This window comes from Macaca nemestrina, chromosome 6 (genome assembly GCF_043159975.1).
Source record: "Macaca nemestrina isolate mMacNem1 chromosome 6, mMacNem.hap1, whole genome shotgun sequence".
NCBI lineage: Eukaryota > Metazoa > Chordata > Mammalia > Primates > Cercopithecidae > Macaca > Macaca nemestrina.
Genome location: NC_092130.1, coordinates 141326034 through 141343029, shown reverse-complemented (window position 1 = coordinate 141343029; position 16996 = coordinate 141326034).

Sequence of the window (16996 nt, the reverse complement as noted above, 5' to 3'; positions counted from 1 at the left end):
CTAAAAATAAAAAAAAAGAAATGCCAAGAAGCCGAAAAGTGTTACCTCTATTCAGGAAAAAAAATACAATAACTCGAAGTGGGCCCAGATACTGGATTTATCAAACAAAACTTCGATAAGTTATTTAATATATACAAAGAAGTAAAGGAAACTATGTTTAAGGAATGAAAGGAAAATATGCCAATGACTTTACAAATTGGGCATCTTAACAGAGTATAAACGACAAACATTAGAAATTCTTGAAAATTATAATAACTGAAATTCAAAATGCAGTAGATGGGCTCAAGAGTAGATCTGAAAAGACAAAAGAATCCTATAAAAATTGTCCAGTGTGCAGATCATGAGGTCAGGAGATTGAGACCATCCTGGCCAACATGGTGAAACCCCATCTCTACTAAAAATACAAAAATTAGCTGGGCGTGGCAGTGCGTGCCTATAATCTTAGCTATTTGGGAGGCTGAGGCAGGAGAATCGTTTGAATCTGGGAGGCAGAAGTTGCAGTGAGCTGAGATCGTGCCACTGCACTCCAGTTTTTTTTTGAGATGTTCTGGCAACAGAACTAGACTCCGTCTCAAAAAAAAAAAAAAAAAGAAAAGAAAAGAAAAAAAGAAAAAATTTGTCCAATGTGAATAATATATAGAAAAAGCAGGTACACAGACCTGTGGAACAACTTTGAGCATACTGTCATGTGTGCAGCAGGAATCCCAGAGGGAGAGGAGACAGAGAAAACGTGGCAGAAAAAGTTATTTGATGAGACAATGTCTAAGACTTACTAAATTTGATTTTAAAAAAATCTAAGCTCAATGGATGCCTATGCAGAATAAACATGAAGAGCTCCACACTATTGTCAAATGACTGAAAGCCAAAACACAGAGGATGCCTTAAAAACAGCAAGAGGAGAACAAATCATTATGCAGAGAGGAACAAAAACATCACAACTGACTTCTAAGCAGAAAGAATGTAAGCCAGAGTAGTATACTTAAATGTAGATGAAAAAACCATGGATGCGGAATTCTATGTCCAATGAAACTATTTTTTAATTGAAGAAACGTGAAGATATTCATTGATCTACAAACACGGAGAGAATTCATTTCCAGGAGAGCTGCCCTCCCATGAATACTGAAAAAATAATTCAAGTTGAAAGGAAATGACACAAGACAGTAATTCAAACTAGCATGAATAATGCAGAGCAACAGAAATTGTAAATAAGAAGATAAATACAAATTCTATCTAGCTATCTATTTATTTATCTATCTATCTACCCACACATACATAATTTGCTCTATCTGTACGGATATATGTACACATAGATAGGCAAATAGTACACCGGAGCTGTTTTGGAATAAAATTGTCATATTCCACTGGAATTAAGCATCATCTTGCTGAAGTAAATTGTGATAAATTAAATATATATATTATAACACTTTGAGCAACCACAAACAAAATAACTAAAAAATTATAGCTCGATCAACGGAGAAGCTAAAAATGACAGTATAAAATATTTTTTACACAAAAGAGGCTGTAAAGAAAAAGAAATACTAAAGATGTGAGAGAGAAAACCAACAGCAAAATGACAATCCAACCATAATGGCCGTTACGGTAAATGTGAATTGACTAAGTATTCCAATCAAACGGCAGAGTTTCACCTATCTGCTGTCTATTAGAGACAAACTCAAGAGTCAAAGGCACAAACTGGTTAAAATAAATATGCAAAAGATATATCATGCAAACAACATCCAAAAGGAAGCAGAAATGGCTCCATAAATCAGACAAAATAGACTTTAAGACAATAAATATTACTAGAGAAAGAGAGAACTATTTCTTAATGCTAAAAGGGTCAATGTACCAGGAAATGTAACAATTATAAATGCATATGCCCCTCAAAATATTTCCTCAGGATACATGAAGCAAACCTGAGAATGGCAAAGAGAAATAGGTAATTTAAAATTTGTGGATGGAGATTTCAATATTTTACTCATTGACGTGACTAGAAGCAAAATAAATAAGGCTGTAGACTTGTAGAACACTACCAACCCATTTCGCATACAGAGTACACACCAGCAAATGACTGAAGAATACATGTTCTATTGAAGAGACTTGCAACAATATCCAGGGTAGATGATATGCTAGTCTGGTAGACTCAATATTATTAAGATGAAAATTATTCCCAATCAATTCATAACGTCAACATAATCTCTATAAATATCTCTGAAGGCTTTTTTTTTTTTTTTTGGTGTGTATAGGAACTGACACGCTGATTCCAAATGTATATGGAAATTCAAAAGTCCTAGCACAGCCAAAACAATTTTAGAGTTTAGAGTTTAAAAAAAAAAAAAAAAACCTGTGGAATATTTAGCATATCTGACTTCCAAGCTACTGTGAAGTTGCAGTAATCAAGATAGTGAGGCATCTTAACAGTAGATGCACAAGTCAAAGGGAAGAGAATAGAAGCCCAGAACTAAACCCTCACATGGTTAAATAATTTCTTTTAATGATGCCAAGACGATTCAATAGAGAAAGGATAATTGTTCAACAAATCATGCTCAAACAACTGGATATCCATAGGCAGAAATACGTAGATCCTCACATCACACACAAAAATTAACTCAAAACAGTCATAAATTTAAATGTAAGAGTTAAAAGTATAAAACTTCCAGAGAAAAGCATAGGAGAAAATCTCTGTTACTTTTGTCAGGGCAATTTTTATTCATATATGACACTAAGAACATAATTTGTAAGACAAAATCTTGATAGATTGCACTTCATAATTAATTGAGAGTACTTTACCCTTTAAAAGACACCATTAAAGATAAAGCTACAAGCTGAGATAAAATGTTTGTAAATCATCTGACTTTTACATTACTTACATCTAAAGTATACAAAACCTTTATAACTTGACAATAAGAATCTCACGATTGAATTTAAAAATGGGCAACAGACATAAATAGAAAGTTCATAAAAGAAGATACACAAATGGCTACTGAGCACATAAATAGATTCTCTAGATTATTAGTCATTAGGGAAATGAAAATTAAAACCACATGAGATAGCATTACACATCCAACTAGAACGACTAAAATTAAGAAGAGTAAAAATACCCAAGGTTGGCAAAAATTTGGAAGAACAGAAACCCTCATATGGTGCTGATGCACATGTAAAATGATAGTGTCATTTTGGATAAACATTTGTCAGCTTCTTAAATAATTTAGCATACACATATTATTTGACTTAGAAATTCCATTCTCAGATATATACACAGGATAAATTAAAACATATGTCCACACAGACTTGTATATAAATGTTCATATCAGCATTATTCATAATTGCCTAAAATTAGACACAATTCAAATATCTATCAAATGATGAATGAGTAACAAAATATGATACATCTACACAATGGAATACTACTTAGCAATAAAGATAATTATTGACATATGGCAACAACATAGATTAACATCAAAACCATTACCCTTAGGAAAAAAAATTCAGACTCAGAATTCTGCATATTCTATTATTTTATTTAGATAACATTTCTGGAATAAGCAAAATTTCAGAGATAGAAGGCATATCAGTGGTTTCCTGGGCCAAAAATGGTAGCAGGAACTGACTACAAGTGGATATGTGGATGTTTTGGGGGGTTGTTATTCATGTCCTATATCTAAATTAAAATTATGGTTGTACAACTGTACAAGGTGACCAAAAATTGTCAAACTCTACATTTACAATAGGTCAAATCGTGTCATGCAAATTATATCTCAATAAAGCTATTAAAAATAACAGCCATATTATTTATAGATCTTTTTTTCTCACTATCTTTGAAAATATTCATTTATAATTTTATTACTGAGGACAAGATTTACAGTTTAGTAAAATTTATATCATTGCCTATGTTAAGCCCTTTTATAAATATTATTTTTAATGCACGGAGAATGTATTTATAAAATCCGAAAAGTGCTTTTCATTTTTGATATAGAGCTCTCATAGCCAACATTTATGTTTTCATAATATATAGAAAATATATGTTAAGAATAAAAACCAAAACAAATTTGTTTCCTTGATTCCTAATCAGTGTTTGATCAATCTTTGAGGTCCGTGGTGATTCAACGCTGGAAAAATAAAGATAATACACATTAGAAACAAATGTGTAATGCCGTAACATATGCCTAAGAGACTACTCCCAAACCATCCAAGTTTCTCTTCACTCCACAGGCATGAGAAAGGCAGAACATCTGAGAGAATATTGTGGCTGTGGGAAGGGGCTTTGATAATTTGTTTTCATTTTTAAATGTCCAAGTTACGGTGAGGCTAGAAAGAGTCTATTTCCAAGCCAGTTCTCAGCATGGGTAAAGAGAACTCCTTTAAAAATTTGAATTACAAAGTAGCTAAAGACATGTTATTAATGATACATTGGAGTTCTGCTCTGCAGACCATTGTCATGTACGGATTTGAAAATGTCTTTTGTTTATTGAAAGTACTGCTATAAATTTCTCAGGTGTCAGAATAATGCATGTACTGTTACAGATAATGATATATTTTGTCATATTCTTTCGTGGTTTATGCATTGTAAATGCATAGTAGTACCTATTTTGCTCAACTAGGGTGTTTAAACTACTAGATATACTTCCATTTTTTTTTATTAAGCCATAGTGCTTTACTCAATAGGTTAAATTATTCACTACAATCAACACTTTCATGTTGATTAAGTGGCGAATAATTACCACATACCCACCTGTAGTAGCAAGTCCAAACTCCAGTATGGCTGAACTTCCACTGGAGAAAGGGTTCATGTCAAGTTGGAGAGGGCAGTCAGCTCTTACTATCTCTTCAACATTTTCTTCTCCTTTCCACCCCCTCACATTTAGAGACAGGGACACAATGTAAGAGAGTCTGCTATGATTAACAAACCTTCTCAGATTCGCCCTGAGCAGGGCCTGGTTCAGAATCTGTTGTGTGGACATTACTGGGGGAATATATTTCAGTTTTTCATGACATAGATTTTGGTGTCATGCTGTTAGGTAAACAATTTGAAGTTTATAAGTTTTCCAAAGGAAAAGCTCTGGACTTGAAGCTAGACATCCTGAGTTTTAGTTCCACCGCTTGCTTACTAGCTTCCTGTCTGAATAAGTTATGACCTCTTTGAACCTCCGTATTTTCATGTGTACATTGAGGATCTTATGTAATTAGTTATTTCTGATGTTCCTTTTAGCTATAATATTCTCTAACTTTTTTTTTTTTTTTTTTTTTTGAGAGAGTCTCACTCTCTTGCCCAGGCTGGAGTGCAGTGGCACGATCTCGACCCACTGCAAGCTCTGCCTCCTGGGTACATGCCATTCTCCTGCCTCAGCCTCCCAAGTAGCTGGGACTACAGGTGCCCGCCACCACGCCTGGCTAATTTTTTGTATTTTTAGTGTAGACAGGGTTTCACTGTGTTAGCCAGGATGGTCTCAATCTCCTGACCTCATCATCTGTCGGCCTCAGCCTCCCAAAGTGCTGGGATTACAGGCGTAAGCCACTGTGCCCTGTCGTATATTCTCTAACTTTTATGACTTAAAGCTTGATGGTATTGCCATACACCATCCCCTTCTCACTTTAATCACAAGGAAGATTTCTGCAGTGTATGAAGCATACAGGAAGGCAGCTCTGCGAAATTATCATTCTGGGAGAGAATCTTGGGTGAGAGATGTAAAGAGATTGTATGTTCTATTCTTTACGTGTTGCACTTGTTTCTCCGATTCTTTAAATGTCTGATATGAGGCTTCATGGTGTTTTATGTTTGTGGTCAAAGACAGAGTGATCAGAAGGAACAATGGAAAGGAAACAAGTCTAGTTACTCAGGTTCACTGATAGTTTAGGCACAGTAGGAGAGATTTGATGTACATCCCACAGAGCAAAGCACCTTCAATCCCTGTCTCTATCCACTAACAGATAGTCTTAAGAAATGCAATGATTTCATTGAGTTAGGTAGGTGCTAGATGAGAAATCTATCCTGATCTTTTCATAAGAAGTCTCATCCTTCCCCTGGATAGTATCAAAGACTGATTAAGCATCAAAGCTCTCTTCCTCTGACCCTTCTCCCCAAGATTGAAACAGTCTCTTTCTCTTTCAATTACAACACGTGTGACCAGTTTATAGAAAAATGTTTATAAACACAATTACCTAAAAGCTACTGATATTTGTTTAGAGTTTTTAGGCCAACCAATTTAAATGGATACTAAATTGAAAAGCACAATTATTTCCATGGCTTGGCAGAAAGCAAGTCTTAGAGCTCATTAAGAACTGAAGGTCAAATGAGAGGTGGGTAGGCGGATCATTGAAAAAACAAATTATAAAACAGATTTCCATGAATAGTTTTGCCTAATTTTCCCTATACTTGCTGCATTTTCTTGTTTAAAGTCATTGGAATGAAGTGCTGTGTTTCTAAGAGTTACAAAAGAGTGATAGAATAATACATTTTATCACATTGGGAATTATCTTTGGTACAAATGGTATGTTCAGTTTTCCATGTCCTTTACATTAAGCATTGTAATAAATAAAGGAAGACCTTTGTACTTGGAATTATAGTTTTGTAGAGCATGTCTGCTATGTTTTGAATGTCTCCTCCAAAACTCATGTTGAAACTTAATGCCCAATATGGCAGTATTGAGAGGTGGGGCCTTTAAGAGGAGATTGGATCATGAAGGCTCTGCCTTAATAAATGAATTAAGCCACACATAAATTAATGGATTAATGGGTTAATAGATTAGTGGTTTATCATGGGAGTGGAACTGTGGATTTATAAAAAGAAGAGGAGAGGCCTGAGCTAGCACATTAACAGATTCAGCCCCTCGCTACGTGATGCTCTGCACCTCCTTGCAACTTTTCAATGTCCCCACCGTCGAAGAGGCTCTCATGGGATGTTCTCTCCACTTTGGGCTTCCAAGCCTCCTGACTGTGAGAAATACATTTCATTTCTTATACATTACCCAGTTTCAGGCATTCTGTTAGAAGCAACAGCAAATGGACTAAGACAGTGTCTGTGGAAAGAAAACTGCTTCTGCCTTCCAAGGCTAGTCTAATTACCTTAGTATTCCAAGTCACTAAGAATCTTCCTCTTGGGAAGCAGTTGGGAAGATGAGCTCATGGGATCAACACTGTCAGGAGTTGAGGAACTTTTGCAGCTGCTTCCACCAAGCCAAGTATTTCTCTTCTGACTCCTAAAGTCAACATTGAAATCCTTCCGGTTGCTTTCTGTCTACTGCAGAGAGATTTCCTTGAACAGGGTGAAATCTGGCCCAGAAATATTCAGCTTCAAATCTTAATATTTTGTGATGCCAGTTGGTGGGTAAATGTAAATACAAGTTGGCAATCTTTTGTCTTAGACAGTTACTGAAGTTTAGCTATGCTAGGCAGACATAAAAAATGGTTCCGAATATTCCACATGCTTTCTTTAATTGTATTTCCCTGAATCTGCTCTAGGGAAGTTTTTTTTAGCAGATGTTCCGACAATCTGGAACTGCCCTAGCAATTAATTTTTATAGCCCATGGGTTGAGAATATGTTAAATGGAAATATGCCTACTGGAAACATATGTGTTGTTGACACTTTTTATAGAAACAGCTAACACTATATTTGCAGCAAACTCATCTCATTTATGGGAAGTTAACTTTTTTCCTCTCTGGAGCATTGCTCAGACATTCTTCTATTCTATTGCCATGCAGTTTGTTAAAATGCTAGACATTCTTTGTTTTGAGCATTTGAGTTATTTCACTTGGATCTCTGACACTACCCTTCATATGTGTGTATGTGTGTATACACACACATACATATACACACATGAGTAGATATACAGGTGGTTTCCTCCATCCCCCCTGTACCTCTGACCACTCCTCAAAGTCTTATTCTCTATCTTTCCTAACTTGTATCAATAGATGACCACAGATTTTGATGTTTCAAAACCACTAGCTAATTTTCTCCGTTCAAACTCCCCATTAGTGCACTTGCCATCTCTAATGTGTTATTTCCTCCCCTGGAAAGCATGTATATAGAGGTACTTCAGAGATCATTAAAAAGATTTTTATCATCCTTTAGACTTCCATCAGATTTGTGCTCAAAATTTACAGAACAAACAGCAATGAGAATGCCAGAAACACTGTTTTATGAATTTTTGTTGACTCTTTACAAATATATATTGGTTATAAAAGGAGTTTAAGTTAATTAATTAAATTTCTTCATATATTTGCATTTTAATAATTATTAATATTATTTTATTCTGTATGCCCTTCTTATTCACTGGGCATCTAAGTAATATAGTATCAATATGTTCATCATATCAATATGTTCAATAATACAGTATTTCATGTTCATCTAATGAGGGCTGAGAGTTAAATTTGTTGTAAACATCAGGGAGGCTCAGAAGTGCAACTTTTACTACCACATAAAAGTGTTCCCCAGTCTAAACTGTCCCAGATCTGAATTTCTGTCTGTTTACTCCTTTAACTAGCTTTTCTTGGAAGTACTGATGTTTTTGTTTTTCATTTTAATTAGGCTTCTCTAACCTTGAAAAGGCATGAGCAGGCCCTGAGAAAATGAACAACCAAAGAAGTAGGAGGAAAACGAAGAGAAAGGCTGGGCGCTGTGGCTCACCCCTGTAATCCTAGCACTTGGGAAGGCCGCGGTGGGCAGATTACTTTCAACATGGTGAAACCTCATCTCTACAAAAAATACAAAAATTAGCTGGGTGTGGTGGTGCGCACCTGTAGTCCAAGCTACTCGGGAAGCTGAGGTGGAAGGATGACTTGAACCTTTGGAGGCAGAGGTTGCAGTGAGGTGAGATTGCATCACTGCACTCATGCCTGAGCAACAGAGAGTCTGTTTCAAAAAGAAAGAGAAGACAACACAACAACAAACCTAAAAAAAAGTGGATTTTCTGCTAAGTGAGGGATAAAAGGAGTGATTAACTCCAGTCCAGTGCTGATGGGTGTCAGCCTGTAATGAGGACTGAGAAGCTGCCACTGACTTAGGAACATGGAGGTCATTTCAGTGGAGGGCTAAAGACAGCATAGTTGGTGTGGATTTAAGAAAGCGAAGGAGAAAAGTTGTAGGCAGGAAGCATTGGTAAGTTCATTTAGAAATTTTGCAGTAAGGAGAAGCAGAGAAATGGAGCAATGAATGCAAGGAGAAAAGCCACCTAAGGTTTTTAATTTTTCTTTAATAGAAAATAATTTTGAACAGTAATATTAATGTTTCCTTCACTGAAAATTTATGATTCAAGGAAGAGAGAGGGAAAGTCATTGGCATCACATCTCCAAGTAGGTGGGATGACATAGACTTCAAGAGGATGGTTTGGCCTTCGTAGGATCACAGAAAGTTTCTTGGTGGGAGGGAAGGCTGAATATGTGGTAGTTAGATTTTTGATGGGAGATTTCAGAAGGAACTTTATGATTGCTTCTATTTCCTCCATGAAATAGGAAGCAATGCTCTTGGCTATTTTATATAAAGCCTTTGTACACAAAGTATACATCCACTTCATGCCGTTCTAATACAACTACTGGCAGTGTCCAGACATTGCCCCCAACATGTACTTCACTTTCTGTAATAATTTCTTTCTCAGTTGATTTCTTCACTTTTTAAGATATATATAATTTTGGCTTCAAGCTCAATCTAGTACTCCCCAAATTAGGAAAAGCTTGCAGAATACACCTGAAAGTGATGAACTAGTGTGTGTGTGTATATTTATTTCCCTCAACTATTTTCCAAAGGACTTTGAGAAGTGTTGCTCCAAAAGGCACACACATAATAGGCTTGAGCAGATGCCTCTGGTGCACTGCCTCAGTCTCCTGGGCCCCCTCTCAGTTCAACCACAGCAGCAGAGATTCTTCAAGAGTTCAGACTTGCCTTAGCATCCTTGTGTCATCTTCCTTCAAAATGGCAAGGCTGTTCTGAAGACTAGCCTGCAGCAAGAATAGCCCAGGAGCCCTAATCAATGCAGAACAAGGACCAATGAATGATTTAAGTCTTCTTTACATGAGAATTTGATTCACTGGATAAAACCTTCGATCTTGTCCTTAAGGGGCAATTCCAGACAGCATGCTGTACACTTCTTAGGAGGACCTAACCAAACTGAGCACCCACTACCCTTGTCCCCCACAAGTGACTTTCCTAACAGACAATCTGAGCCCTAATACTTGACTATTTAAATAAAAAGAATACTTAAAACCACAGAAGGCGTTGTAAAAGAAGATAAAATACATGTCAGCTAATAGAGATAACAATATTTAGAAACTAAATCTTATTTATTTATTTATTTATTTATTTTATTTATTTTTTTTCACATATTCTCATTTATTTGTAGGATCTAAAAATCAAAACAGTTGAACTCATGGATATAGAGAGTACAAGGATGGTTATGAGAGTCTGGGAAGAGTGAGGGTAGTGGGAGGGTTGGTGGTGGGGGGAGCTGGGAATGGATAATGGGCACAAAAAAATAATTTAAAAGAATGAATAAGACCTATTATTTGTAGCACAATAGGGTGACTGTAGTCAATAATAATTGTATATTTTGAAATAACTTAAATGTAATTGGATTATTTGTAACTGAAAGGAAGAATGCTTGAAAGGATGGATGTCCCATTCTCCATGATGTGCTTATTTCATATTGCATGCCTGTATCAACACATCTCATATACCCCATAAATATATACAACTACTATGTACCCACAAAAATTATAAATAAAAAAGTCCTACATATAATGACATATTTAATGGTAAAATATTGACCACTGATCCCCCAATACCAGTAACAAGACAAGGAGGTATGCTCCCAACACTTATATTCAATATTGTTTTTTTTTTTTTTAAATTTATTTATTATTATTATACTTTAAGTTGTAGGGTACATGTGCATAACGTGCAGGTTTGTTGCATATGTATACTTGTGCCATGTTGGTGTGCTGCACCCATCAACTCATCAGCACCCATCAACTCGTCATTTACATCAGGTATAACTCCCAATGCAATCCCTCCCCCCTCCCCCCTCCCCATGATAGGCCCCGGTGTGTGATGTTCCCCTTCCAGAGTCCAAGTGATCTCATTGTTCAGTTCCCACCTATGAGTGAGAACATGCGGTGTTTGGTTGTCTGTTCTTGTGATAGTTTGCTAAGAATGATGGTTTCCAGCTGCATCCATGTCCCTACAAAGGACACAAACTCATCCTTTTTTATGGCTGCATAGTATTCCATGGTGTATATGTGCCACATTTTCTTAATCCAGTCTGTCACTGATGGACATTTGGGTTGATTCCAAGTCTTTGCTATTGTGAATAGTGCCGCAATAAACATACGTGTGCATGTGTCTTTATAGCAGCATAATTTATAATCCTTTGGGTATATACCCAGTAATGGGATGGCTGGGTCATATGGTACATCTAGTTCTAGATCCTTGAGGAATCGCCATACTGTTTTCCATAATGGTTGAACTAGTTTACAATCCCACCAACAGTGTAAAAGTGTTCCTATTTCTCCACATCCTCTCCAGCACCTGTTGTTTCCTGACTTTTTAATGATCACCATTCTAACTGGTGTGAGATGGTATCTCATTGTGGTTTTGATTTGCATTTCTCTGATGGCCAGTGATGATGAGCATTTTTTCATGTGTCTGTTGGCTGTATGAATGTCTTCTTTTGAGAAATGTCTGTTCATATCCTTTGCCCACTTTTTGATGGGGTTGTTTGTTTCTTTCTTGTAAATTTGTTTGAGTTCTTTGTAGGTTCTGGATATTAGCCCTTTGTCGGATGAGTAGATTGCAAAAATTTTCTCCCATTCTGTAGGTTGCCTGTTCACTCTGATGGTAGTTTCTTTTGCTGTGCAGAAGCTCTTTTGGTTTAATGAGATCCCATTTGTCAATTTTGGCTTTTGCTGCTGTTGCTTTTGGTGTTTTAGATATGAAGTCTTTGCCCATGCCTATGTCCTGAATGGTACTACCTAGGTTTTCCTCTAGGATTTTTATGGTATTAGGTCTAACATTTAAGTCTCTAATCCATCTTGAATTAATTTTCGTATAAGGAGTAAGGAAAGGATCCAGTTTCAGCTTTCTACTTATGGATAGCCAATTTTCCCAGCACCATTTATTAAATAGGGAATCCTTTCCCCATTTCTTGTTTCTCTCAGGTTTGGCAAAGATCAGATGGCTGTAGATGTGTGGTATTATTTCTGAGGACTCTGTTCTGTTCCATTGGTCTATATCTCTGTTTTGGTACCAGTACCATGCTGTTTTGGTTACTGTAGCCTTGTAGTATAGTTTGAAGTCAGGTAGCGTGATGCCTCCAGCTTTGTTCTTTTGACTTAGGATTGTCTTGGAGATGCGGGCCCTTTTTTGGTTCCATATGAACTTTAAAGCAGTTTTTTCCAATTCTGTGAAGAAACTCATTGGTAGCTTGATGGGGATGGCATTGAATCTATAAATTACCTTGGGCAGTATGGCCATTTTCACGATATTGATTCTTGCTATCCATGAGCATGGTATGTTCTTCCATTTGTTTGTGTCCTCTTTTATTTCACTGAGCAGTGGTTTGTAGTTCTCCTTGAAGAGGTCCTTTACATCCCTTGTAAGTTGGATTCCTAGGTATTTGATTCTCTTTGAAGCAATTGTGAATGGAAGTTCATTCCTGATTTGGCTCTCTGTTTGTCTGTTACTGGTGTATAAGAATGCTTGTGATTTTTGCACATTAATTTTGTATCCTGAGACTTTGCTGAAGTTGCTTATCAGCTTAAGGAGATTTTGGGCTGAGACAATGGGGTTTTCTAAATATACAATCATGTCATCTGCAAACAGGGACAATTTGACTTCTTCTTTTCCTAACTGAATACCCTTGATTTCTTTCTCTTGCCTAATTGCCCTAGCCAGAACTTCCAACACTATGTTGAATAGGAGTGGTGAGAGAGGGCATCCCTGTCTTGTGCCAGTTTTCAAAGGGAATTTTTCCAGTTTTTGCCCATTCAGTATGATATTGGCTGTGGGTTTGTCATAGATAGCTCTTATTATTTTGAGGTACGTTCCATCAATACCGAATTTATTGAGCGTTTTTAGCATGAAGGGCTGTTGAATTTTGTCAAAAGCCTTTTCTGCATCTATTGAGATAATCATGTGGTTCTTGTCTTTGGTTCTGTTTATATGCTGGATTATGTTTATTGATTTGTGAATGTTGAACCAGCCTTGCATCCCAGGGATGAAGCCCACTTGATCATGGTGGATAAGCTTTTTGATGTGTTGCTGTATCCGGTTTGCCAGTATTTTATTGAGGATTTTTGCATCGATGTTCATCAGGGATATTGGTCTAAAATTCTCTTTTTTTGTTGTGTCTCTGCCAGGCTTTGGTATCAGGATGATGTTGGCCTCATAAAATGAGTTAGGGAGGATTCCCTCTTTTTCTATTGATTGGAATAGTTTCAGAAGGAATGGTACCAACTCCTCCTTGTACCTCTGGTAGAATTCAGCTGTGAATCCATCTGGTCCTGGACTTTTTTTGGTTGGTAGGCTATTAATTATTGCCTCAATTTCAGAGCCTGCTATTGGTCTATTCAGGGATTCAACTTCTTCCTGGTTTAGTCTTGGAAGAGTGTAAGTGTCCAGGAAATTATCCATTTCTTCTAGATTTTCCAGTTTATTTGCGTAGAGGTGTTTATAGTATTCTCTGATGGTAGTTTGTATTTCTGTGGGGTCGGTGGTGATATCCCCCTTATCATTTTTAATTGCGTCAATTTGATTCTTCTCTCTTTTCTTCTTTATTAGTCTTGCTAGTGGTCTGTCAATTTTGTTGATCTTTTCAAAAAACCAACTCCTGGATTCATTGATTTTTTGGAGAGTTTTTTGTGTCTCTATCTCCTTCAGTTCTGCTCTGATCTTAGTTATTTCTTGCCTTCTGCTAGCTTTCGAATGTGTTTGCTCTTGCTTCTCTAGTTCTTTTAATTGTGATGTTAGAGTGTCAATTTTAGATCTTTCCTGCTTTCTCTTGTGGGCATTTAGTGCTATAAATTTCCCTCTACACACTGCTTTAAATGTGTCCCAGAGATTCTGGTATGTTGTATCTTTGTTCTCATTGGTTTCAAAGAACATCTTTATTTCTGCCTTCATTTCGTTATGTACCCAGTAGTCATTCAGGAGCAGGTTGTTCAGTTTCCATGTAGTTGAGCGGTTTTGATTGAGTTTCTTAGTCCTGAGTTCTAGTTTGATTGCACTGTGGTCTGAGAGACAGTTTGTTATAATTTCTGTTCTTGTACATTTGCTGAGGAGTGCTTTACTTCCAATTACATGGTGGATTTTGGAGTAAGTACAATGTGGTGCTGAGAAGAATGTATATTCTGTTGATTTGGGGTGGAGAGTTCTATAGATGTCTATTAGGTCTGCTTGCTGCAGAGATGAGTTCAATTCCTGGATATCCTTGTTAACTTTCTGTCTCGTTGATCTGTCTAATGTGGACAGTGGAGTGTTGAAGTCTCCCATTATTATTGTATGGGAGTCTAAGTCTCTTTGTAAGTCTCTAAGGACTTGCTTTATGAATCTGGGTGCTCCTGTATTGGGTGCATATATATTTAGGATAGTTAGCTCTTCCTGTTGAATTGATCCCTTTACCATTATGTAATGGCCTTCTTTGTCTCTTTTGATCTTTGATGGTTTAAAGTCTGTTTTATCAGAGACTAGTATTGTAACCCCCGCGTTTTTTTGTTCTCCATTTGCTTGGTAAATCTTCCTCCATCCCTTTATTTTGAGCCTATGTATGTCTCTGCGTGTGAGATGGGTCTCATGAATACAGCAGACTGATGGGTCTTGACTCTTTATCCAGTTTGCCAGTCTGTGTCTTTTAATTGGAGCATTTAGTCCATTTACATTTAAGGTTAAGATTGTTATGTGTGAACTTGATCCTGCCATTATGATATTAACTGGTTATTTTGCTCATTAGTTGATGCAGTTTCTTCCTAGCCTCGATGGTCTTTACATTTTGGCATGTTTTTGCAATGGCTGGTACCGGTTGTTCCTTTCCATGTTGAGTGCTTCCTTCAGGGTCTCTTGTAAGGCAGGCCTAGTGGTGACAAAATCTCTAAGCATTTGCTTATCTGTAAAGGATTTTATTTCTCCTTCACTTATGAAACTTAGTTTGGCTGGATATGAAATTCTGGGTTTAAAATTCTTTTCTTTAAGAATGTTGAATATTGGCCCCCACTCTCTTCTGGCTTGGAGAGTTTCTGCCGAGAGATCTGCTGTTAGTCTGATGGGCTTCCCTTTGTGGGTAACCCGACCTTTCTCTCTGGCTGCCCTTAAGATTTTTTCCTTCATTTCAACTTTGGTGAATCTGGCAATTATGTGTCTTGGAGTTGCTCTTCTCGAGGAGTATCTTTGTGGCATTCTCTGTATTTCCTGGATTTGAATGTTGGCCTGCCCTACTAGGTTGGGGAAGTTCTCCTGGATGATATCCTGAAGAGTGTTTTCCAACTTGGTTCCATTTTCCCCCTCACTTTCAGGCACCCCAATCAGACGTAGATTTGGTCTTTTTACATAATCCCATACTTCTTGCAGGCTTTGTTCATTTCTTTTTCTTCTTTTTTCTTTTGGTTTCTCTTCTCGCTTCATTTCATTCATTTGATCCTCAATCGCTGATACTCTTTCTTCCAGTTGATCAAGTCGGTTACTGAAGCTTGTGCATTTGTCACGTATTTCTCGTGTCATGGTTTTCATCTGTTTCATTTCGTTTATGACCTTCTCTGCATTAATTACTCTAGCCATCAATTCTTCCACTTTTTTTTCAAGATTTTTAGTTTCTTTGCGCTGGGTACGTAATTCCTCCTTTAGCTCTGAGAAATTTGATGGACTGAAGCCTTCTTCTCTCATCTCGTCAAAGTCATTCTCCGTCCAGCTTTGATCCGTTGCTGGTTATGAGCTGCGCTCCTTTGCCGGGGAAGATGCGCTCTTATTTTTTGAATTTCCAGCTTTTCTGCCCTGCTTTTTCCCCATCTTTGTGCTTTTATCTGCCTCTGGTCTTTGATGATGGTGATGTACTGATGGGGTTTTGGTGTAGGTGTCCTTCCTGTCTGATAGTTTTCCTTCTAACAGTCAGGACCCTCAGCTGTAGGTCTCTTGGAGATTGCTTGAGGTCCACTCCAGACCCTGTTTGCCTGGGTATCAGCAGCAGAGGCTGCAGAAGATAGAATATTTCTGAACAGCGAGTGTACCTGTCTGATCCTTGCTTTGGAAGCTTCCTCTCAGGGGTGTACTCCACCCTGTGAGGTGTGGGGTGTCAGACTGCCCCTAGTGGGGGATGTCTCCCAGTTAGGCTACTCAGGGGTCAGGGACCCACTTGAGCAGGGAGTCTGTCCCTTCTCAGATCTCAACCTCCGTGTTGGGAGATCCACTGCTCTCTTCAAAGCTGTCAGACAGAGTCGTTTGCGTCTGCAGAGGTTTCGGCTGTGTTTGTTATTGCCCTGTCCCCAGAGGTGGAGTCTACAGAGACAGTCAGGTTTCCTTGAGCTGCTGTGAGCTCCACCCAGTTCGAGCTTCCCAGCAGCTTTGTTTACCTACTTAAGCCTCAGCAATGGCGGGCGCCCCTCCCCCCGCCTCGCTGCTGCCTTGCCGGTAGATCACAGACTGCTGTGCTAGTAATGAGGGAGGCTCCGTGGGTGTGGGACCCTCCCGGCCAGGTGTGGGATATGATCTCCTGGTGTGCCTGTTTGCTTAAAGCACAGTATTGGGGTGGGAGTTACCCGATTTTCCAGGTGTTTTGTGTCTCAGTTCTCCTGGCTAGGAAAAGGGATTCCCTTCCCCCTTGTGCTTCCCAGGTGAGGCAAAGCCTCACCCTGCTTCAGCTCTAGCTGGTCGGGCTGCAGCAGCTGACCAGCACCAATCGTCCGGCACTCCCCAGTGAGATGAACCCAGTACCTCAGTTGAAAATGCAGAAATCACCGGTCTTCTGTGTCGCTCGTGCTGGGAGTTGGAGACTGGAGCTGTTCCTATTCGGCCATCTTCAGAAACTA